Genomic DNA, 23,572 nt, shown 5'->3' on the forward strand with positions numbered 1-23,572 from the left:
AGGTGGCCAATGTCATCTCTCTGTTAGCGGGAAAGGCCAAATTATGGGGAACGTCAGAGTGGTTGAATAATCCTGAACTCTGCAGCTCTTATAATAATTTTTCTTTGGAAGTAATCAGAGTTTTTTGCCCAGTATTCTCCTATCCCTGCAGAGATCTGCCCTGCAGCAGACACGCAGCCCCGCGCACCTGTTGGTGTTTAATAAACGTTTTAAACTTTCCCACTGCCTGTCTCGCCTCGAATTCTGGGTCCAATATTCTCATTATTATCATTACATTTTTACAGGTTTGCTTAAAAAGATTTATATAGTAGCCCATAATATAATAGTGAAACATAAAGTCAGGAAAATGTCTCATAGAAAATGGTTTTTATTTGCATTTCAAATCAATATATTACTGATAGCAAATGACATGTATCTCTTGGCCCTGGGAATATTACATGCCAGTCGCTGCTCCATTCAAGGCTACAACCTCATCGTTGTCTTGGAAAAACCGATGTGTAGACATTTACCCTCTTGTTCTCTGACAATAGAGTTCAAGCGCCGCTATAGTAGTAGCGGCATTCTTGCATTAAGTGGTTTGCTTAATTAATTGGTGATGTTTAGAACAGGATGACATAGAGGAACCCATTATATCCAGATTACGTTCTGGTCATACGTGGTTAAATAGTACATGATTTAAAAAGGAATAAACCGGATTAGCTCACTAACTTGCGCGTTGATCACATAACTGTGTTTTTCTCTCCAAAACACACAACTGCACCGCAGGCTTTGGAAGAAAAATCCAATCCATCACGGCGGGGCGGTGCTGATCCCCGCAATATTAACCCTTCATTTCGTATTGATGATTAAAAGTATTTATAACTACATTATTTTACAGTACAGTACAGTAGTTAACATTTATACCGTACTTTTATTTGTTAAACAAATGCTTGGGCCTGTATAAAGTTTTTATTCCCTGATTTCAATGTTGTAAGGAGTATTTCATCGTATGATAACTCTAAAAAAAAAAAAAAAAGGTTTCTACTTCACGTATTTCACCTATCGCTGGTTCTTTTTGGAATGTAACCTCCGCGATAAACGAGGGTTCACTGTATTTAAAATGGAAATACTCCGGATTAGCTCACTGACTTTTGGGTGGGTCACAACCATCCCTGACAACAGTTTAGAAACGCCGCTATTCATCGCGGCAGCAAGCAGCATTCTTGCATAATGTGCCTAAAAAGCCTGGGGGGTTGGGCCTTTCATGCTTGTTGTAAGGCATCATAGCGTCCTTTTCCAGATCAAACTGAAAATTTTACCAGCTAGATGATAATAAAAATAACAAAAATAGTATAACAATACGCCTATTATTATCAGAGTAAGATATTGAGGCTGTAGAATGATAATCTCTATGGTCTAATGAAATTCCTTGGAAAGATGGAGCGCACATCAGCTGATCTAAATAAAAGAAAGATGCCATAAAGTCAAACAGCATAATAGGCTACTATCCGTAATATATATAAATAAGTTAAAGAAGTTATTGTACAAACACACAAAAACAATGTAACACACAAAAACAAAGCTTTCAACGGCACATATATTTTACAAAACTAAAGAAAATATATTTTCCTACATACCCTTTTGAATAACTTTGGCTTATCTTAATGAGGAATCAACTTTGGATATGATTTTAATTTCAACATCACCAGCCGCAGCACTGTCTCTGTCGCCTTTCTCTGGTTGCGCTACAGTCCGTATCCCCGGCTCCAACTTAATTAATTTTATTTTTCATTAAATAATAGCGATGCAGATAAATAGAAATAACAGTTCTCAGATAAGATCGGAGGTGTATCTATAACTACTATCAATCTATCTATAAATATTTTCATGAAATAAGATTATGCAGTCCCAATGTTAAATTAATTCATTAACTTTATTTTAATCAAAAACAAAATAAAATTGAACAATATCACACCAAGATCCCCAATAAACCTGCTTTTCAGTTGACTGCAGGGCCACAAACATACAGACACGGTGTCTACTGCAAGTCTCTGACTAAAGGAGCTGGTCAGCTCCTCTTTTTATACAGGCTCATGCGTGAATGTCCAACGAATAACTCCAATTGTTGTTTCAAAAATAGAAAACCTGGTTTCATTCTAACTTTCATTACTTTATAAAAAAAAAAAAAAAAAAAATTTAAGGCAACTCGGCCACAGTTGGGATTGAACCCACAAGCTGTTAGTCTACACACCACTCAGCTTAATCACTGGGCTATAAGTTCGCAACATGTGACAGCCCTCCCAGTCTGCTAGTTGACCAGACTGGGAGGGGTGTCACGTATTGCACGGCAAGAAAGTAACACACAAAAACAAAGCTTTCAACTGCACTTATATTTTACAAAACTAAAGAAAATATATTTTCTTACATACCCTTTTGAATAACTTTGGCTTATCTTAATGAGGAATCAACTTTGGATATGATTTTAATTTCAACATCACCAGCCGCAGCACTGTCTCTGTCGCCTTTCTCTGGTTGCGCTACAGTCCGTATCCCCGGCTCCAACTTAATTAATTTTATTTTTCATTAAATAATAGCGATGCAGATAAATAGAAATAACAGTTCTCAGATAAGATCGGAGGTGTATCTATAACTACTATTAATCTATCTATAAATATTTTCATGAAATAAGATTATGCAGTCCCAATGTTAAATTAATTCATTAACTTTATTTTAATCAAAAACAAAATAAAATAGAACAATATCACACCAAGATCCCCGATAAACCTGATTTTCAGTTGACTGCAGGCCCACAAACGTACAGACACGGTGTCTACTGCAAGTCTCTGACTAAAGGAGCTGGTCAGCTCCTCTTTTTATACAGGCTCATGCGTGAATGTCCAACGAATAACTCCAATTGTTGTTTCAAAAATAGAAAACCTGGTTTCATTACTTTACATTCTAACTTGCATTACTTTGTAAAAAAGCGATAATAATTATAATAAAAAAAAAAAAAAACATTTAAGGCAACTCGGCCTCAGCTGGGATTGAATCCACAGTCTGTTGAACCAAAGACCACTCAGCTTAACCTCTGCGCTACACACTTGCAACATGTGACACCCTTCCAGTCTGCTACTCGACCTATGTAATTCTGACTCATGGGACGCCGAAATGGAGTCAGACTGCCACCTAGTGGCTATAGTAGTCACATGTTTTTCACACAATACGTGAAACACGCGGAGCGTGAGTGAAGTGTCCATTTCCAATCAGCGCCCACTGTAGGTTTAACACCTGCTTAATAAATATTTATATACGGTACGGCAGATCTGTCAAACAACACCCATATCAACCAGATTCTAATCTACCAAATATGAATAAGTTATATCATGCATTACAGTGGAAAAAATGTTTAATGAAGTCAGCTACCCTTAGCTCAGGTACAGCATGTATTGATTTGAATTAGTTAAAAAGATTTACATCAACCTGCAATATAAAATCAGTTTTGTTAAACATTTTGTCACCAACTAGACACCATATTGATGTTCTTACTGTCTTACATTTGCCAGTGTTGCCCCTAAAAATCTGACCAAAAAGCAGGGGGTGCAGCTGTAGACTTGCAGAAAATAATGGACAACAGTAAGCTTATGTTGTGACCTTGTTCTCCCATGAGGCTGAAGAGAGCTGCAGCCATGTGGAACAGCTACCTTAATTAGCCACATGCTCATTGTTAGCTGCAGTAATTGGCCTTGTGGAGCTGGAGGAAGGCAGATGAAACTGGAAACAGATTCATGGGAAACAGTTAATCAATGATATGTTTCAATCCATCATGTTGGCAAATATGATTATTTGGAATACAATGAAAACATGACAGAAATAAATAAAAAGAAACAGCTCCATTTTTCCTTTTCACCTTCAGGGATGGATTACTCCAGTTTTGCTGCTAACTGGCTGTTTTCTTTATGCTAATTTGCAAAAGGAGGGAAATTTAATTACAAAAAAAGAGTAACTGTAATTCGTTACAGTTACAATGAGAAAATATGTAATTCAGTTACAGTTACTTCCGAAAATATTAAGAATTACAAATTTAGTTAAATTTTTTAAGAAATATAAAGAAAAACCTTTGCAAAATATGTAATGATATTTTATTGCTTCGCGCCCTGTATCGCCGTTTCCCGCTACGGCTCCTTGTCTCTATCATATTTGCCACTCTGATGATCCATCCTGTGCTCGTGGAGCCTCCTTGAGGAACAGCAAGCGAGCGGACGGTTCTATTTCAGCTCAAGCAGCGCATCAAACAGTGATGGGCAGTAGCGCCACTAAATGTAGCAAAGCAATTAGTTTAACTACATGTTCCAGTAGCTTGACCGTAGCGTCGCTGCTTTATTTATCAAGTAACTTTCCTGTAGTGACGTTATTACTTTGATCAAGTAGCGATGTAGCGTCCACAAACGCTACCAAATCCAGGGCAAAACTAAGAAATGAAACCAGGTTTTCTATTTTGAAACAACAGAGTTATTTGTTGGACATTCACGCATGAGCCTCTATTCTATCTCTTCTATGTGTATCTCCCAAAACATGCGAATGCACACGGCAGTGGAACTCAAAGAATGACACACACAGACACAGAGCCACACACACAGGATGAAGGAGGAGACAGGAGCAGAGCGAGAGGAGCAGCCAACTGTCCCTACCTTATCTTCAGAGATTATGAAACTTGTTGAATCCTCAGATAAAAAAATAAGTGTACAGATGTCTGCTTCGCAATAAAAAAAAAAAAAAAACGGTTGTCAACGTCCAGGACATCCAACACCAACCTGAGAACAAACATTCAGGTGAATCACTAATTTCCCTTCTGCAGTATGCAAGGAGGGAAATTAGAGTTCAATAAGGTGACCGCTGTAGGAAAGAAGTGGTTTCTGAACCTGCTTGCGTTAGTCTGCAAACTGTGTAAATGGTAGAGCCTGGGGTAGGAACAGAAAAGAGTATGGCCCGATGAGAGGAGTCTGAGAAAATCTTCCATGCCTGGTGCTGGCATCTCTTCTTGTGGACATCCTGTGATTGCCTGTCAGCAGTTCCCTCTCAGCTTAGTGCTTTTTTAAGGTTCACATTCAGTTCTCAAAAATTAAATGTTGAACATGGGTAAATACTCATTAAAACCTTAAAGTAATCAAAAAGTAACCAAAGGTAATTAGTTACATTACTTTTTAAAAGTAATCCAAAAAGTTACACTACAATTACATTTTAAACAAGGTAATTTGTAACTGTAACGGATTACATTTTTAAAGTAACTTACCCAGCACTGGTCATAGGCTAAATGGATTGGTCTAGTACAGGGGTAACCAATTAAAAATCTGTGGGGTCCAAATAAAGGAAATCATCAACCAGTAAAGGTCTTGAGACATTTTTAATTATAATCTGTTACTTTAAAAAGCATTTAACACTGAAATAAAATGAGATGTTTATGCACCCATTTGATACATTGATTTTTCTAAATAAAGATATTAAAAAAATAAAAATTTTCAATTTTAAAATCTAAAGTGTTTTTTGAAGTAGAGCACAACAATCATCTAATTTGGTAGATAGACAGTTTCATGACAAATTTTATAAAACAATTGAACTGACGGTTTTTTTTTGTTTGTTATTTATGGCTTAATGAGAGAAGTGGGCTTAATGCTGCCCTGCAAGGCTTTAAACCTGGGTTTGAATGGCGACAAAGCCATTCCCAAATACATATCGAGGTGCTCATTCGTGAGCCTGGATTGACATTTATTTATTTTTAATTCTACTCTCACATCATTTGACTTAGTGAGAACCAAAGAAACAAATTGACTTCATAATGTGTAAATAAGCTGCAGGACAGTTAAAAACGTCGATGGCTTAACCCTGTAATGCCAAATGTATCATATTTGACACCTTTTGCATAATTTAATGGTAAAAACCTGCTCAAAATCCTATTGTACACAATCAGATATACCTGATAACAGAGGGCAGAAGACTACACAAAAAACAATCTTGACATATCGCATAGTAATAAATTATTAATATCAAAAATGTATTTCTGTTTTTTCTTTTTACATATTTTGTTAAAAGGCCAAATAAGGACTTCAAACCAAAAAAAAAGTAATTTTCTGTTTTGTTTATTCTTGCATCGGGCTTTAAAGGGTTAAATATGCAGTGCCCCAAAGTCTGGGTTCGAAATAGAAGAGAAAGAAAGGAGAAAGGGATTGATGTCACATCGACATCGATCTTTATAGCAGTATTAAAGCTTGCGTAATTATAGGTCAGGGTGAGAGCCCAATATCAATGCCTTTCATGATGTCATGGTTTTGGTTGTGTTAACCTTTATCTCCTAAGTTTTCATTGGTCTTACTTTTTATTGTTGTGTTCTAGGTATTTTTTTTTATTTTATTTGAGTTGTACTGTGGAGCAGCTGCAGAAATCATGAAGGAAAGGTCCCAAACTTGTGAAAGATGTTGGACCAAAACTGAGCTAACCTACATAACTCAATTTGTGGAGCACAACTAGTAATATACATCTCCCTGAACACAACCGAGTGCAACAGTCTGAGGGCAACATCATGATGTGGGAAAGATTAAGATGAAATAACCTGAGCATCCAGCCAGGGATACAAAGCAATCGAGTGGTTAGAATGGTCCAGATCAGGGGTCTTTGGGACCAACTGCCCTGCATATTTTTGATGTGTCTCTGCTCCAGCACACTTGCATTAAATGATTCCACTCCCTCCTTACCAGCCGTCACAGGCTGGAGGGGTCTGCAAATAACCCATTTATTTTAATTGGATCCGTGGAGGCAGGGGAAATACCTGTTAGGTTTATTCTTTATACATCATGTGCATTGTTACTTTATTAGTCAGATTAGAAAGAGTAGAAGGCCTTCCTTCACATTGTGGATGTCACGGTGTGTACGGAGGTCATCTAATCAAGACAGCCTTCGTGTCTTTAAGAGTACACAGGATATGGGCACATCTTGGAGCCGGTCTGACAGCTATCTGTAAACTTGAAGTATAGAAGCAAGCTGCATAAAGTTCAAGACATGGATGGCGTGTCAGTTTCTGATACGGCCAGCTGAACATCAACATGATGCAACACATAGACCCATGAGCTATAAGAAGCAGGTGATGACGTTGTTCGGGGCTCAAACTTTGCCGGACGCTCGCGGACGTGATTTTTGAGACCACAGCAGTGCAAGCTCTAAGCATTTTTCTCTGTCCTGTAACGACCTGATCTGGAATAAACTCTGTTACTTTTTTACTCCTGTTTTATAGTCCTTTTTATATGGTTTTACCCAGTTTGAGTTAAGAGTAGTAAATAACTTGCTCCCAGGAAAAGAACCGGTGAGGAGGCCCGGGGGCGCTACGGCCTTTTCTTCCAAGGGGACAAATCCTTCTCATTTTAACACACCTAAGCATGCAGGGCAGCTGGTCCTGAAGATTGAACTTCAAGCAACCCATCTAGGCAAACTTAAGACCAACTGAATACCCTGAACCAGAAAAACTATGTTCTCATATGCTCTCCATCCAATCTGACTGAGCCTGAGATGTTCTTTAACAAATAGTCTATAGTAGGGCTAACACAATTAATCGGATTAATCATGATTTATTATTATCTATTTACTTTTATTAAAATAATCGTCAACTAATTGAACTTAATTAAAACTAATAAACAACCAGAGGTGTCAAGTAATAAAGTACAAATACTTCATTACTGTACTTAAGTACACTTTTTAGCTATCTGTACTTTACTCCATTACTTATTTTTCCTCCTACTTCCTACTTCTACTCATTACATTTTCACTCAAGTATGTGTACTTTCTATTCCTTACATTTTTAAAACAACCGTTACTCGTTACTCTTGGGTTTGGTTTAATGTAGAGGTCACGGTTTAGCGGACCGCGGTCCGGTGTTATGCCGAAAAGTGCATGCCTGCTGAGATATGCATCCCCAGTCGCGGGAGCGCGCCTCCCTCTGTAAAACTGCATATCAACAAGGAAAACGGAAGACAATATGACCAATGGAGCTACATGTTGATATATTAATCATAAAAAAATGTTTGAATATACCTCTCATGGGAAAAAAATTGTGGTTATTTGGCAGATTCATTTACAAAAGTACGTGTGTTATGAACATTAAATCCAAAGATTTTGTCCGAGGTACGGCGGATTTATTTGTTGTAGTCTCTTGTTATTCACACACAACAATAAACAGTGATATCCGACGTGAGTTTGGAAACTGCAAAGCTTTGTATAATATTAAGCGGAAAATTAAATGCGCATCACAGCGTTTACAGACCAGTGATGCATTAGCGAGCATCAGATAGCTATGGCGCATTCTATACTATCAGCTCCGGGGCTGGTCCGGGAACCCTGCAGGACAGGAGAAAAGAGCCAGCGGGGGACGGAGCGACCGAACCCAACCTGTTGATGGAAGCCTGGACACAGGCGGCCCCCTGCTTCCCCCCGCCTGCCCTGGCTGGGGCTGAGGACGGGCGGCTAAGGGCTCTCTGCCGAGGTCTGGTCCAGTCAGAAATTCAAAAGTCAGAAAGCCAAAAATCTTAGGAGGTCTCCAGCCAGAGTAAACTACATAATTCAGGCTCAGTAGGGCTGAAATGAAATTTCCACCACACTTTTTGATTTTGATGTTTGTTTTTGTTTTGTTTTAAATGAACATTTGGCAGATTTTCTTTATCTTCCAGCTTATAAATTCAATTAATAATAATGATAGATTGATAGATTAATAAAGTAAATTGTAAATCCAACTGTAAATAATTTTAGATACAAATTATATTCTCTTGTCGTTTTGGTGCCTTTTATGTTGAATTGTTATATTTTGGTTCCCTAAGTTGACCTACAAGGCCCAGTGTTTAAATTTATGTATTTAATTATAAACACATAAATATGCTCATAAACATATTGACATTGCAAGGTCTTAAAAAAAAAACCAATTGCAACTCTGATGAATTGTTGTAAATTCACTGAGGTCTGGCTTCCAAGTCCAACAAAAGCTCTCTGTTAATATAGCCCCTCCTTAATAATCAATATATACTGTATGAACATTTGTTGGTTTGAAACTCTTTGTTTGTCTGCAGGTAAAGATCAAAGGGACTTCAAATTTGTATCATTATTATGGAGCCTAGGCGGACGTTCAACTGAAGAAACTCAGCATACCATCTTGCTAACCAGCAGTGTACAGACTGACCAACTTCATCTATCTCCACTTCACCACCAGTTTCAGGCCTGGGGTGAAACAGCCCTGTTCTTTGCTCCTGTTCATGCATACCTATCCAAATTAAGTGCTATGTTTCCTGCCGAGGTCTGAGGGCCAAAGACAAAGTAATTGTGTAACGAGCACTGAAGCTTGGACCCACTATTCAGCAGACAAACAGAAAGCTTCAAAACAGGTTTATTTAAAAATAACAAAAATAGCATGACAAAAACTCCTCAGAGCGGGTTTCCTTATTCTCTGTTGAGACAGGAAACTCAGATCAGTGACAAGAATGAAGAGCGGAGAAGCCTACAAAAAGTCACTGACCTGGTTGAGAGTTCAGTCCCAAACTCAGAGAGGAGAAACCAGGGTGGGACAGTCCACCGCTTGCAGTCGTAACCTCTTCAGAGTACCGGGGAGCTGGCACTAGCGACAAAGAGCGAGCAACAGTGTCCATGAGGGATTATACGAAGCCGAAATCCAGTCCAGAGCAGTGTCAGAAACCAGGTGATCCAAGAGCCGAAGAGGTATCCAGGGAGAATCCAAGCCGAGGTCAGAAAAACTGTCCAAGTTCGATGACAGGCAAAATCCAGGCAGTCACACCAAAAACCAAAACTGAGACTGGCTGAATAATCCGACGCTGATGGCAGCGGAGCAAACAACCTAAATAGCTGCAGGGACCAGGTGAATCCGATCAGCAGTAATCAGCCTCAGGGCCAATTAGGGCAGGCGACCAGGAGGAGAGGAAAAAAAAAAAAAACATCAGCGCCACGATTATGACAAATTGTATCAAGAAATTTCTTCTAATTGTCTTTTCTCTTTGCTTGAGACTGAAATAATTTAATTTTTACAAAACCAGGACTCGTCTCGATCAGTTTTTAACCAGTGTTGACCTGTTTGTTTGTTCACTGGACCTCACCTCTGAAAGACAGACTGTTGAGGGCTGATGTAATACAGACATAGGTAACTTGCCCCATATTCATAACCAGAAGCAATTTCTGATATATGTAGCTCCACTTTCCTTCTTTGGTTTTGCCCTTTCTCAGTCAGTCTTTGGATATTTTTTTGTGGTTAAAGCTGTGAAGCTTGCTTGGTACATCAGTTGCTCTGCTCCGCCATCTCCATTTGATCTGGCTTACCCTCCGCCCACCTTTCTTATCAGTTCTGCACACAATGCATGTGTGCTTTATGTTGAGGCTTAAAGAATACAGGCTCAGTTGCTAACAGGTGCTTGAGAGAGATATAAAAGGAAAAAGGTGATTGTGCTAAGGGGATGTAAATGTTGGCCGGACAGGAAGAGAACCTGCGGAATGATTCATGATGAAGAGATGGCAACATTCAGCCCAGAAAACAAAGACACATGGATTTATCAATGCATGAGTGCTTCCAAAACACACATAGCCTGGGCTGTACGTACACCAGCCCTAGCAGCCACACCATTTGACATGATCTGACACACATACATTACACACACATCGCCCTTGGTTATCAGACTGGACGTCCGCTACGAGAATTCTGCAGCCCTGCTTTGTGTGTCATGGAGCTGAGCCAGGACATCAGGACATCCTGCAATGGACCTCTGGTGTCAATAAGAATGCTTATCTGGGTGGTTGGGGTGGGTGGTGTTGGTGGTTGGGGGAGCAAATAAACAGAAGCAATAAACTGTGGAAGACAAAAGGCCAGGATGGGTGGAGGATGGGAGCCTGCGTGGGCTGAATGTATACTCACAAGCTTTCAGCAGAGGTATAAATATATCAGCAGTTGCAGAAAATGGATGGCCTGATTTTGTTCATGCGTTTATGTTTTTTTTTTTTTTTATTGGTTTGAGCAGGCCTAATATAACTGTTATCAGGAGGTTAAATAATATTTTTTGATTTCCCACCATTTTATGACTGTCATCTGTAACTGTTTCTCTGTCTAATAGAATTTCATGTTTGATTTTAAAATGTTTTACTAATTTCCTGTGACAAATGAGGTGTGGATATCTCTCCATATGGAGATCTCTCTGGTTTCCTCCCAGTATTTAAAGCATGAGTGATTAGTGGACAGGAAGTTGTGAACCCGCCACATATTGAAATTAGTTGATGGCTTCTTCAGATTAATTTCAAACCCAGCAACCGAAAAAGAAAAGAAACTAATCTGGTGTGTTCAACTGTCTTAAGGAAGAAGACGTTTAGCTAATTACTGCGGTTTGTCCTGTTAGCTCAACAGAAGATTAGAAATTCTGCCAGATTACATGAACATAGATTATATAACCCCAGTTTATTACTGAGTGGTCTTCACTAGGGCTGCAACAATGAATCGATAAAATCGATAAAAATCGACTTTTAAAAGCGTTGGCAACGAATTTAATCATCGATTAGTTGTGTCGCGCGATTAATGCGTCATCCGCCGCCGCCGTCATCCCGGGGAAGAAAAAAAAATATGGCGGAGCGAGTCAGCGCCGCAGTTGCGGTGTTGCCAACTCAGCGACTTTTCAGACCCCTCCAGCGACTATTTTTTTAAAAAGCGACTAGCGACAAATCTCGCGACTTTTTACGGTGTCACTGGCGGCTTTTGGAGACTCTTACGTGAAAGCATGTATCGTTCCTACTCTTGTCCTCCAGCGGCAGCTGCTGCCGTGGGGCGCCTCCCCCATCCCAACGCCTTTCTCCCTCTCCCACAAGAATCCCTCTCAGCGCTGCAGTCCGAGCCGCAGGATTTTAGTGAGGAGTTTACCCTCAGCGTCCAGACTGCAAATGAAGCGCGCATGCCCCGGCGCAAATTGATCACAATAATTAAAATAGCCTGCGCTTTGTAAAGTGAAAAAAGTCGTAACATGCAACTTTTGTAAAAACAAATAAACATGGCACGGAAGCACCACTGTTATGACGCAGCACCTGAAAAGAAAACATGTTGGAGCCTTCAATGGCAGTGAAGATAGCTGATCAGCAGGATGAGTAACCATGTTTGTTTCATTTTAAAGTGGGGAAACGTAAGTTAGTTTCTCAGGTAGCTCATCTGATGCTTTCCTTACCGTGTTAGTAGGTTACAGACAGTGATAAGGATGGCTACTTATTTTACTTTTAATTTCATTTGAATTAGCTTAAGCAGCGTTTATATTTTCTTTATAAATAAATAAATTTGCAAATTATGAGGGCAAGGCTTTTAAAGTTTAAATCTTCTGGCAAAGATAAAGTAAAGAAGATCCTGCAATTTATGGAAGTAAAGCAGAATAAAATCCAGCAAGATCAGTAATATGTCAATTAAGTATATGCCACATTCCCATGTAAATATCTGTCTTTGGAGGATGTGTTTTTTAGCACCCCTAGTTCTCTCATTTTTATTCCAAATACAATTTATAATTTGAATCACAGGGCTATTTTTATCTCTATGGTTGAGTATTTTCTCAAGTAGCAACTTTAACTGCTATACTTTCCTGTCTTAAAAGGCAGAACTCTTCTAGTCTAAAAAAAACTCATTTGTTGAAATGGGGGGGCCTATTGTTTGAACCCCTTAGGGGCTTTAAAAAACAAAAATGCCTGTCTCTTTTTGCACTTTATGAAACAAAGTAGCCTATATTTTGTGGATGTACAGCTACATTTCTCATGTAAGTTTGCGTAGTTTTAAAACAAACATTTATTTTTCATATTGCACCAGTACAGTTAATGAGAAACCTGTACTTGTGGGCTTGTTTGTTCTGTCTAAAATGTTTATTTTGGAATAAAGAGGTTAATATAAAAAAAATATTTTGTGTCCGATTCATCGATTAATCGAAAAAATAATCGGCCGATTCGTCGATTTTCAAAATAATCGTTAGTTGCAGCCCTAGTCTTCACACTTGACTATATCTGTGTTTAAAATTGAAAAAGATCTCCTATTTTTATTTTCCTACCCCACCTTAATCAGGTGTTGTTAGACATGATGTCAGGTCATATACATGATTTTATTTCTATGGTTATAAAATAACAATGAAAGATTGCCCTACAGCTCTATAATTAATTAGATATTCAATAATGGGTTTTTCCTGTTATTCTTTCACTGAAGTCACTTGTAAAACATTTTTTTGACTTCTTGAAATTAAATTTATAATTCAGCACCTCTAGATAGGAAACTGTTGTTAGTAAATCCTACTGAAAGACTGGTTAGTTCATGTAACTGAGACCAACAGTTTGACTCTCAGCTTAGTTGGTAGGGCATTCCTTAATGTTTATTGGCTTTATTCCACGAAGGCATGAGGGGAATATTGAGTTCTTCATCTTTACTTGGCACATCATCTTCACTCCGGATGCAGGAGTTTGGATTGGTGTTAGAAAGGGATTTAGATTCTTACAGGTCTTGGCCCGGCTGTTTCGTTTCTCATTTATTCTTTAGTCTGTAAAAAACCTTGAGTTGAAATGGTTTGTGAAATATGTAAATCCACTAATTGATTTGAAATGAAATTCTAATTATTCTCAGTAAATCCTATTAAAAAGAAATCAAATCTCACTTAAAGTCATAGGGAAATTATATTTAAAAGTCAAATTATTATGGCCTAAACATGTATATAAATGTACTCTTTATATTTATGATATTGTCCCAAAATTTAGAAAAGTTCTATTTAAAGAAAAATCCTGTCTTAAATTCTGTGATTTTTTTTCCCCATATCTTATGCAGGCCAGTTAGTTATATATCAGCTTGTACACCTAAAGTCTGCCAATCATATATCAACAGTCATCTATCAATCAATTTTGTTCAGTCATCGCATCTTGTTTCATATGTCGCAGCTCAAATATGCACTGGTTGAAATAAGAAATAAGATTAATTTACTTTACCATTGAGTTACGCCCCAATGTTCATGGGGATGGATGTCTGTGTTGCGAGACAAGGGCTCAAACATGTACAGCTATCAGCCTTCTACACCAAACGACACTTCTGCCGCCTTGGTTGTCCTTTTTGAAACATCTTCGTCCCCAATTTTCTCCTCTAAACTAAAATGTATGACGGAGGAGACTCATCCACGATCTCCGACACAAAACTCCTCTTGCATGTTTACGTTGTCCATAGCGTCCTTCACAGTGTCGATTCTAAGTCACCAATTTAGTGCTACTTCGTCCTAATGTAATTTCCCATTGGGAGCCTACTAGCACTAAGTTGCTAACTGGTTAGCAAGATGCTTCCGACAAACCAGCTACAATCCAAAAGGCTTGCAAACCTTTTGTCACAACAACCCCGTCCTCTTAATAAACGACTAATAATATTCACTTTATTCACTCGTGTAAAGCTGTGGACCACTCGGGAGAATTTGGAAATGCAACAGTTGGAACGGTTAGTTGGAACTGCAGGGTAAAGTCCCTTCGACTTTTACCCTGCAAAGGAACCAGCTTCACTGTGTTGTTTGCACATTATTTTACAAGAAACAACATCCAAAAAAAAAATCCTGAGAGTTTAGGATAATGCTAAACTTTATGCACCCACAATTTGCATGTTAGGAGTAGGTAAGAGTAAGGCCGTCAACTGACCATCATTGTCATGATGTTTCTCTGCTTTGTAATTATTACATTTTGCTTATGTTATATGTAAGTTCAATAATAAATAGTTTCAGGAAAGATACAGTTTCATTTGAATTATCAGTTTATCAAAAAAAAATTTAGAATTTCATTGCCTGTACGGTATATACAGGCCAGCTGACAGGTTTGCCACACACACGCACACAGGCCTGCTCAACTCTAGCCAATAAGGAAGGAAGGATTAACTGAGTCTCACTCACAAAGGGGAAACATCCACATGATCCGTTCAAGTCCGAGTGACAGTCCACTCCTTTACTCCTCTGGGTCCAACATCTGCCTGTCCGCTCTCCAATGAGTTCCCTCTTCTCTGGATTAAACCCCCACAAACTGGATCCAATGATAAACCAAGAGCCCCCCAAAACTGAGTGCCTCTCCAGCAATATTCAAGCCTCAGTCTATTTTCCCACTGTCCCTGAACTGATCACTGTGATCTCCCCTTTAGAGTTTCCGGTTCCGGTTCACCAGTCCGCTGAGTTCCAGCATTGTTTCCCCACAGAGTTTCAATCTCCATCAGTGTTTGCTAACCTACAATAAACCTGTTAAACTTTTACCCTTGGTCTCTGAGTGGTTCTCTGCATGTGGGTTAGATCTTTAAATCCTATTATGTAAGAATGCTCTGTAATTGTGTTTCCTTTTTTTGATTATGCACATCTGCTAGCTTTTTATTCTAAAAAATCTATAATATTGCAGCGGCAAATTATCAAAGCTTTTCAAAAGCCTGTTTAAAAGCTCCAATAAAAGGCTTCAGATTGCGACAATTTCGCTGTCATTTTTCTAAAGACCAGAATTTTCATTTGGTGACCCTTGTCCTTTAACTACTGATGAATATACAGGAATACAGTCATACAAAAGTCAACTCCTCTGAGATAGCACGGGATGCAATTTCTATTTTTTTTTTATTATTATTTAAAATTTCAATGTATAACATGGATGCATAAACACCTCATTTTAATTCAGTGTTAAATTCTGTTTAAAGTAACAGATCATTAAAAATGTCTCCAGACCTTTACTGATTGCTGATGTTCTTTATTCAGACCCCACTAATTTGTAATTGGTTACCCAGTTTTAATGTTTATAAATATTTATTTCACGTCATGTGTGCCATCTAGTGAAAACTACTGTAATTGGATGAGTCATATAACGCAAACACTCATTGGTTAGCCAAAGGAAATCATCAGAAGCAAGCAGGTATTCTTCAAACTGCTAACGTGAATTGTCTATGCCATGCTACAATGTCTAATTCAGAAAAAGATGTCGAAATATCTGAAAGGTCAAACACAGGCAAGAGGTATCAGGAGATGAAGAGCAACGAGACCTCCTTCATCATGGGCCCTATCTCAAAGAATTTTTTGAAATGGTCGAAAAATTGAGCTTTCAATCCATATAGTGGCATCTGGCTGTTTGTTTTAAATTTTTTTTTTACTTTTATACTGTAAGTAGTTTTTGGAGCACATACTTTTACTTAAGTAAAGAGGTCAAGTTGATACTTCAACTTTTACCAGAGTGTTTTTAAACTGCAGTACCTATACTTCTACTTAAGCAACAAATGTGTGTACTTTTGACAACACTGAACTAATGACATCTGACCCGTTTATCCCCCCGTGTCGGTGGGTGTGAGTATACAGGTGCTGGTCATAAAATTAGAATATCATGAAAAAGTAGATTGATTTCAGTAATTCCATTTAAAAAGTGAAACTTGTATATTATATTCATACATTACATACAAACTCATATATTTCAGATGTTTATTTTGTTTAATTTTGATGATTACAAATGACAACAAATGAAAATCTCAAATTCATCATATCAGAAAATTAGAATATTACTGAAGACCAATAAAAACAAAGGATTTATAGAAATGTTGGCCAACTGAAAAGTATGAACATGAAAAGTATGAGCATGTACAGCACTCAGTATTTAGTTGGGCCTCCTTTGGCCTGTATTACTGCAGCAATGCGGCGTGGCATGGAGTCGATCAGTCTGTGGCACTGCTCAGGTGTTATGATAGCCAAGGTTGCTCTAATAGTGGCTTTTAGCTCTTCTGAATTGTTGGGTCTGGTGTATTGCATCTTCTTCTTCACAATACCCCATAGATTTTCTATGGGGTTAAGGTCAGGAGAGTTTGCTGGCCAATTAAGAACAGGGATACCATGGTCCTTCAACCAGGTACTGGTAGCTTTGGCACTGTGTGCAGGTGCCAAGTCCTGTTGGAAAATGAAATCTGCATCTCCAAAAAGTTGGTCAGCTGCAGGAAGCATGAAGTGCTCTAAAACTTCCTGGTATGTGGCTGCGTTGACCCTGGACCTCAGAAAACACAATGGACCAACACCAGCAGATGACATGGCACCCCAAACCATCACTGACTGTGGAAACTTTACACTGGACTTCAAGCAACGTGGATGAAGTGCCTCTCTTCTTTTCCTCCAGACTCTGGGACCTTGATTTCCAAAGGAAATGCAAAATTTACTTTCATCAGAGAACATGACTTTGGACCACTCACCAGCAGTCCAGTCCTGTTTCTCTTTAGCCCAGGCAAGACGCTTCTGACGCTGTCTGTGGTTCAAGAGTGGCTTGACACAAGGAATGCGACAGCAGAAACCCATGTCTTTCATACGTCTGTGTGTGGTGGTTCTTGAAGCACTCACTCCAGCTGCAGTCCACTCTTTGTGAATCTCCCCCACATTTTTGAATGGGTTTTGTTTCACAATCCTCTCCAGGGTGCGGTTATCTCTCTTGCTTGTACACTTTTTTCGACCACATCTTTTCCTTCCCTTCGCCTCTCTATTAATGTGCTTGGACACTGAGCTCTGTGAACAGCCAGCCTCTTTAGCGATGACCTTTTGTGTCTTGCCCTCCTTGTGCAAGGTGTCGATGGTCGTCTTTTGGACAACTGTCAAGTCAGCAGTCTTCCCCATGATTGTGTAGCCTATAGAACTAGACTGAAAGACCATTTAAAGGCTTTTGCAGGTGGTTTGAGTTAATTAGCTGATTAGAGTGTGGCACCAGGGGCCATCAATTTTGAACCTTTTCACAATATTCTAATTTTCTGATATGATGAATTTGAGATTTTCATTTGTTGTCATTTGTAATCATCAAAATTAAACAAAATAAACATCTGAAATATATGAGTTTGTATGTAATGTATGAATATAATATACAAGTTTCACTTTTTAAATGGAATTACTGAAATCAATCTACTTTTTCATGATATTCTAATTTTATGACCAGCACCTGTATATGGCTGCATGACTGATGATTAAACATCTTTGTACTATCTCCCTGTTGGTAAGCATGTCTTTTAATTGATGGGTGGGAGTCTGTGCTTCACTTGTTTGTTGCCCTTCTCAGGTCAAAAATATACCACTACATTTGATTAGGCTATTGTTTTAGCCAGTAATGTGACCCCACCATGGGAGAGCTGATATTAGCTCTATGCTAACTCACTCTTCCAACACACAGGGATTCAATAAGGGAGCTGTTAATTTGGAAATAAAAATTTATAGAAATAAACTGTGTTATAATTTGATAAAAAAGATTGTGCCTAATTTTTCTAGTCTAAAATTTTGATTTGGCATACATTTTTCAATTTCCCTTGGTCAAAAGTCAAGAAATTTCTGGTTGCAATATTTTTTTTTAAGTCCCCATGACAACCCCCATATATGGAAAGAGTAAGCAGCCAGACCAAATCTGAGCCAGTGGGTGCTAGCCTCCTCCACAGAAACTTACTCCTCCCGCCAATCCGATTTCCTGACAGTAATGAAGACGTGGACAGAGAGATACTCTACCTCATATTACTGCTTTGTCACAAAACTGATCACCTTTTTTGTATTGTTGAAAATGCCAATGTGTCACTGTCAGTCACAGTGGAAACCACACCTAGCTCTCAGCCCTGGCCATTCGATGCCCATTTCGGATTTGTCTTTTCTGGCAGCATTTTAAAATGTCATACGAGGGCAGTAGTAAGCCCCTGCAGCGCTGTCCGTTGTCATGGTTAGGTTAAGGACGAAGGTGTGTATTGTGTTTATGTTGAGGTTAGGTTAAGGTACGCCCTGCTGATGGTTAAGGATATTTTCAGAGTTAGGCATAGAAAGGGTTGAAAATGATGGAAAATAAACTGAAATATAAGGGAATTGGCACATGGTCCTCACTAAATATAGTCAAACAAGTATGCGTGTGTAGAGGGTTTAAAAAGTCCTTGTGCTAATACATTTATACGTCAGCATTTCTGTTGCTTACTTCTTTACTTAAGCCTGAAACTAAAACCCAGTCATCAGCATAAAACATTCTCCTGCAGCAGGCCATTAGCCTATTTACCAACATTAAGAAAATCAAGAGGAAAACCTCTCATTAATGGACTATTAACCCTCCTTTTCTTCCCATCCACTACATTTAGAACCCTGAAGAGTTACTGAGTATCAAAGTTTGGTGTAGCTTCCATTTGCCCGTTTCTTGCCCTTTCTCCAAAGCAGGGGTACTTCATGGCTACCGAGTCATAGGAAGTGCTACCAATACTGACCTATAAACTGGAGGGATCAGTGTTCACCTACAGTAAATCTCATCCATAAAAACTAATTTGTATTCTTATTTTATTCTTTTATTCATTGCTAATTTTCTTTTTAATATTGTCATTTTGAAACCACTGAAATATGATGAAATAGTTAACATGATGAAATAATACATAAATGATTAAAAAGAAGAGCAAAAAAAAAAAATTAAACTTAACCCACTGAGTGAGTTCTTCTGTTCTGTTCTTCTGTTTTCAGAAGACAAAGAGGGCACACCATGTGGTCCTTGAGGGCCCCTTGGTGGCCGCGGGCACTGCGTTGGTGACCCCTGCTCTAAAGCATCATTGTTAAAGTTTGCATACAATCACAAGCTGTCATTGTGAATGGAGTGAAGTTCATTAGTCAGGAATTCAGACAGCCATTACCATCATCTTCTCCCCAACAATGTGCAGGCAGACCTGTTGAGTTGAATATGGGCACTCAAACCTGACAGCCATCACAAAACTACAGAGAAGAGAAAGGATAGTCTAAAACCTTTCATCTGAACATTTCAACCTCTGGATTTTAATAAGGGGTGAAGCCTCTGGTTAAAACGCTTTAACATAATGAACTAAAGTTAAATGATTATCGTCGAGGGTATTTTTTAGTACTTAATTGGTATTACTGCTTCATTGCTGCTGTTTGATACATCGGGGAAATATTTACTCTAATACTATTTAAACTGAAGTTTAATTATTTATGCTGATGAGAACAAACAATCTCTGCTGATGAAACAATAATCATCACTTAAATTAAACTTTGACACCAATTGATATAAACTGGTATAACATTTCTCCACTGTGAGATCAATAAAGTCAGTGAATCAATCAATAAAGTAAATCACACACACATCATACGCGCGCACATTTGTTTTTAAAACATAAATATAAAAAATATAACCCTGGATGTCTGGGGCACAGTGATTCACCTACATGTTATGAATGCTGGTGTACCATAAAGAATAAAGTATGAACAGTTCGGTTTGTGCTTTCAAGTCTACTGCTCATAGGAAGATGTTACTTGGATATAACCTAACAGAATATGTTCAGAACAGCTCCAAATGACACAAAACTTATATAGTTGAGTAGAACATGATGTAATAACGTAAAATCAAAGCCTTTAAATTGAAACATATTTCATTTCAATTAAGTGTTATCAGTTTAACAGTCAGACTTCTTCAAGTTATAAATGTGTCAGCATCCTTGTGAATTATGAAACATTTTATGAAATACAAGTTAGGAACATTAAGCAAAAATCTAACTTTTTTTTTCAAGAGCAATGAGGTTATGATTTTTTGGTGTAAAGTTATGCCCACCACTTTGCCTGCCACGTCTTGACGTTTGACTTATGAGTGGCAAAAAGCCTTGTTGAGGAGAGGAGGACATTTAATCCCTTTTCTGAACTGAAGCCTGTAAGCTGTAGTGATTTAGATGCAGCTGATGAATCTCTCTAAACTTTGATGATCTTATGAACCTAGATACTTTCAACTCCTCACATCACTGGCAGGATTTGCTACAGATCCTGCTCAACAATATGCAGTCTGAAAAACAGCTCATCAGGAACTAACCTGAACACAGCTCACGGTTTGTTAGGGAGGTTTCTTGTTCCTTCACAGTGGAATGGCCGCATCCTCAGCTGAACCATCTGGCCATCCACATTTCTGTACATCCTGGACTAGAGATGTCCCGATCCAGGTTTTTGCACTTCCGATCCGATACCGATATTGTTTTTGGACTTCCAATCTGAAACCGATACTGGCCAATACCAGCCTATCCGCCCATGTATTTAAGTTTAAGTTAAAGTATTTAGCCTTAGTTGTAAGACTCGTGTTGAAAAGGGTTTTAGTACTCTTGATAACATCTAGCCAGCTGAATTAGGTGAGATTGAATAAAACACAATGATTGGTAACAACAAACCTACCTGTTTATTAAGAGATAAACACAAACTGGACAAAATTATGAAAAGCAATCTAATATTGCACAGTGAACAGTAAAACGTAAACAGTTAAAGGTGCTATATTACTGTAAGTTTTAATAAAAATGCAAAACAGACAAGAGTGGAAAATAGTCTATTAACATAGAATCAGGACTCTACTCTTGAAAAAAGACACTGCTTAAAAAAAAATCAGTGCAATTAATAGTTACACAAAAAGGCCTTATACTCCCCAATGTCCTCCACACCTAGTCTCCATCTACACATCGTGCAGGATAAAATAATCCTACACGGCTGACATTTTCCCCGCTATCTTCCAATTCACCTGTTTTAATGGTTAGGCTGGGAGACAGACCCAAAAAGACCTGTGGGTGTTTTGAAGGTGTTCTGGAAAATACGGACCGGATTCGGGGAACACAGGCGCAAAATAGTGGAATGGATTGTTTCAATCGGCGAAACTGGAAAATACGGACCAGATCGGCATTTTTACATGCTTTGCCGATACGGATTTTTTTGCCAATATCGGCGTCCGATCCGATACGTGGATCGGATCGGGACAAGCCTATCCTGGACCCAGCAAGAACATGATGATAATTGAGTTTGTTCCTATTTTTCTTGGTTCTGAGGCATTAAACTTTCATAAATTCTTGTGCATTTTTGTTATATTAACTACAGAATCAGATAACTTCTGAATAAATATGGATCTGGGAGTGGCAGCCTGGTGATTAGGTTATAGAGCTTGGAATCCTGAGGTTCTTAGTTCATGCCCCACTCCCATAGACTGCCATTCTGGGTCCCCGAGCAAAGACCCTTAACCCCACACTGCTCCCCGGGTACCACACAATGGCAGCCAACTGCTCACTAAGGGGATGGGTTAAATCCAGAGAGTTAATTTTGTTGATCTGTACTTGAAACAGTTTAATGACGATAAAAGCTGAAAAAAATTATCTCTTTAAAGTTCAGTGCTGAGCTCAGTATTTAAATGCTGCAGTTACAGTTGTGATGAAAATCTGCTGAGAATGGTCATTAGTGCATTCATTCCTCATTGTGTTTGGCTTTATTACTAATTTAAAGTGATGGTGAAACAATGGCCTGCTCTTTGCAGGTCAGCAGGGAGTTTTGCAGGTTTTGACACAGATAAGTGTCATTTCTTTGCTCTGTATTTGGGACAGTGCAATGACAACAAAGTTGAATTCTATAAGGTTGACTTCAAACAAGCTGATGCAGCTGGAGCCCTCGGGTGCAGCGGATCAGATGATTTGATGCTTAAAATATTTCCATACCTGAACTCCACAACTTCTCTGTCCCAACCTGTACGTTCTCACACATTTAAAACCTCCTTCTTAGCTCACTTTATTTCATTTCCATCCAAATCTCAAAATGTCTTCTCAGGATGACAAGAATTTTACAGAAACTGTCTTTCAAGCTCTCATACACATACTTTAAGATGTTGATTATGCTATCTTAAGATCAAAGTATCAGTTTGGCTCAAGTACCGGTAGACTATTTTCAGTCAGAGGCAGGCAACCTGCGAGGGCTTTTGATAATCTCCACTGTGTAATAAGATCTCCTCTGAATTATGTTTAATTGCATTCAGTTTATTTATACAGCGCCAATTCACAACACAAGTCATCTCAAGGCACTTTACAGTTCAACCAGATCATACAGTCAAATTGATTCAAAGTTTTCTATCTAAGGAAAACCAGTTGATTGCATCGACTCATTGACTCAAATGCAATTCCTCACACTAAGCATGCTTGTAGCGACAGTGGAGAGGAAAACTCCCTTCTAACAGGAAGAAACTTCCAGCAGAACCGGGCTCAGTGTCAGCGGCCATCTGCTGAGGCCAACTGGGGTTCAAGGAGACAGAAGGAGAGATACAAAAAAAAGCTGCAAAAGGCGGCCCCTTCCAGGAAACGCACGGCCAAGCGGAAGAGCACCAAGCCAGCTCCCAAGTCAGAGGATGAAGAGAGCACATCCACGGTCAGAGAAACAGGACTACACTGGAAAACAGGCCAATCTCCAGCATCTATAAATAAGGGTGTTGATGGAAGCAGCACAGCTGATATTTCTCTCCAGGATGACGTCACAGCCAAACAGGAACAGACGAGGCAAAGCTACTATGAGAAAAAGCAGAGAGAGCAGAACGTCAGAGATTGAACTAACAGATTCTGCAGAATAGGAGAATAGAGAGAGAATGAAGCAGAATGATGAAATGGTGGTCCCTATGTCCTCCAGAAGTCTCAGATTGGATATAGGTCTATAATTGACCAAGTCATCTGGGTCAAGAGACGGTTTCTTAAGCAGAGGTTTAATTACAGCAACCTTAAAAGCCTTAGGTACATATTCCTGTAACAGAGATACATTAATCT

At 38.8% G+C, this 23,572-nt stretch overlaps 1 protein-coding gene across 1 annotated transcript in view; it reads left to right on the forward strand.

Annotated features, from left to right (window-relative positions):
- Window positions 1-23,572, forward strand: part of si:cabz01090165.1 (uncharacterized protein LOC100333421 homolog) — a 472,423-nt gene that overhangs the window by 74,385 nt on the left and 374,466 nt on the right. The gene's annotated exons all lie outside the window — the stretch shown is intronic.

Source organism: Cyprinodon tularosa, unplaced genomic scaffold, assembly GCF_016077235.1.
Source record: "Cyprinodon tularosa strain WSP-4 unplaced genomic scaffold, ASM1607723v1 ctg219, whole genome shotgun sequence".
NCBI lineage: Eukaryota > Metazoa > Chordata > Actinopteri > Cyprinodontiformes > Cyprinodontidae > Cyprinodon > Cyprinodon tularosa.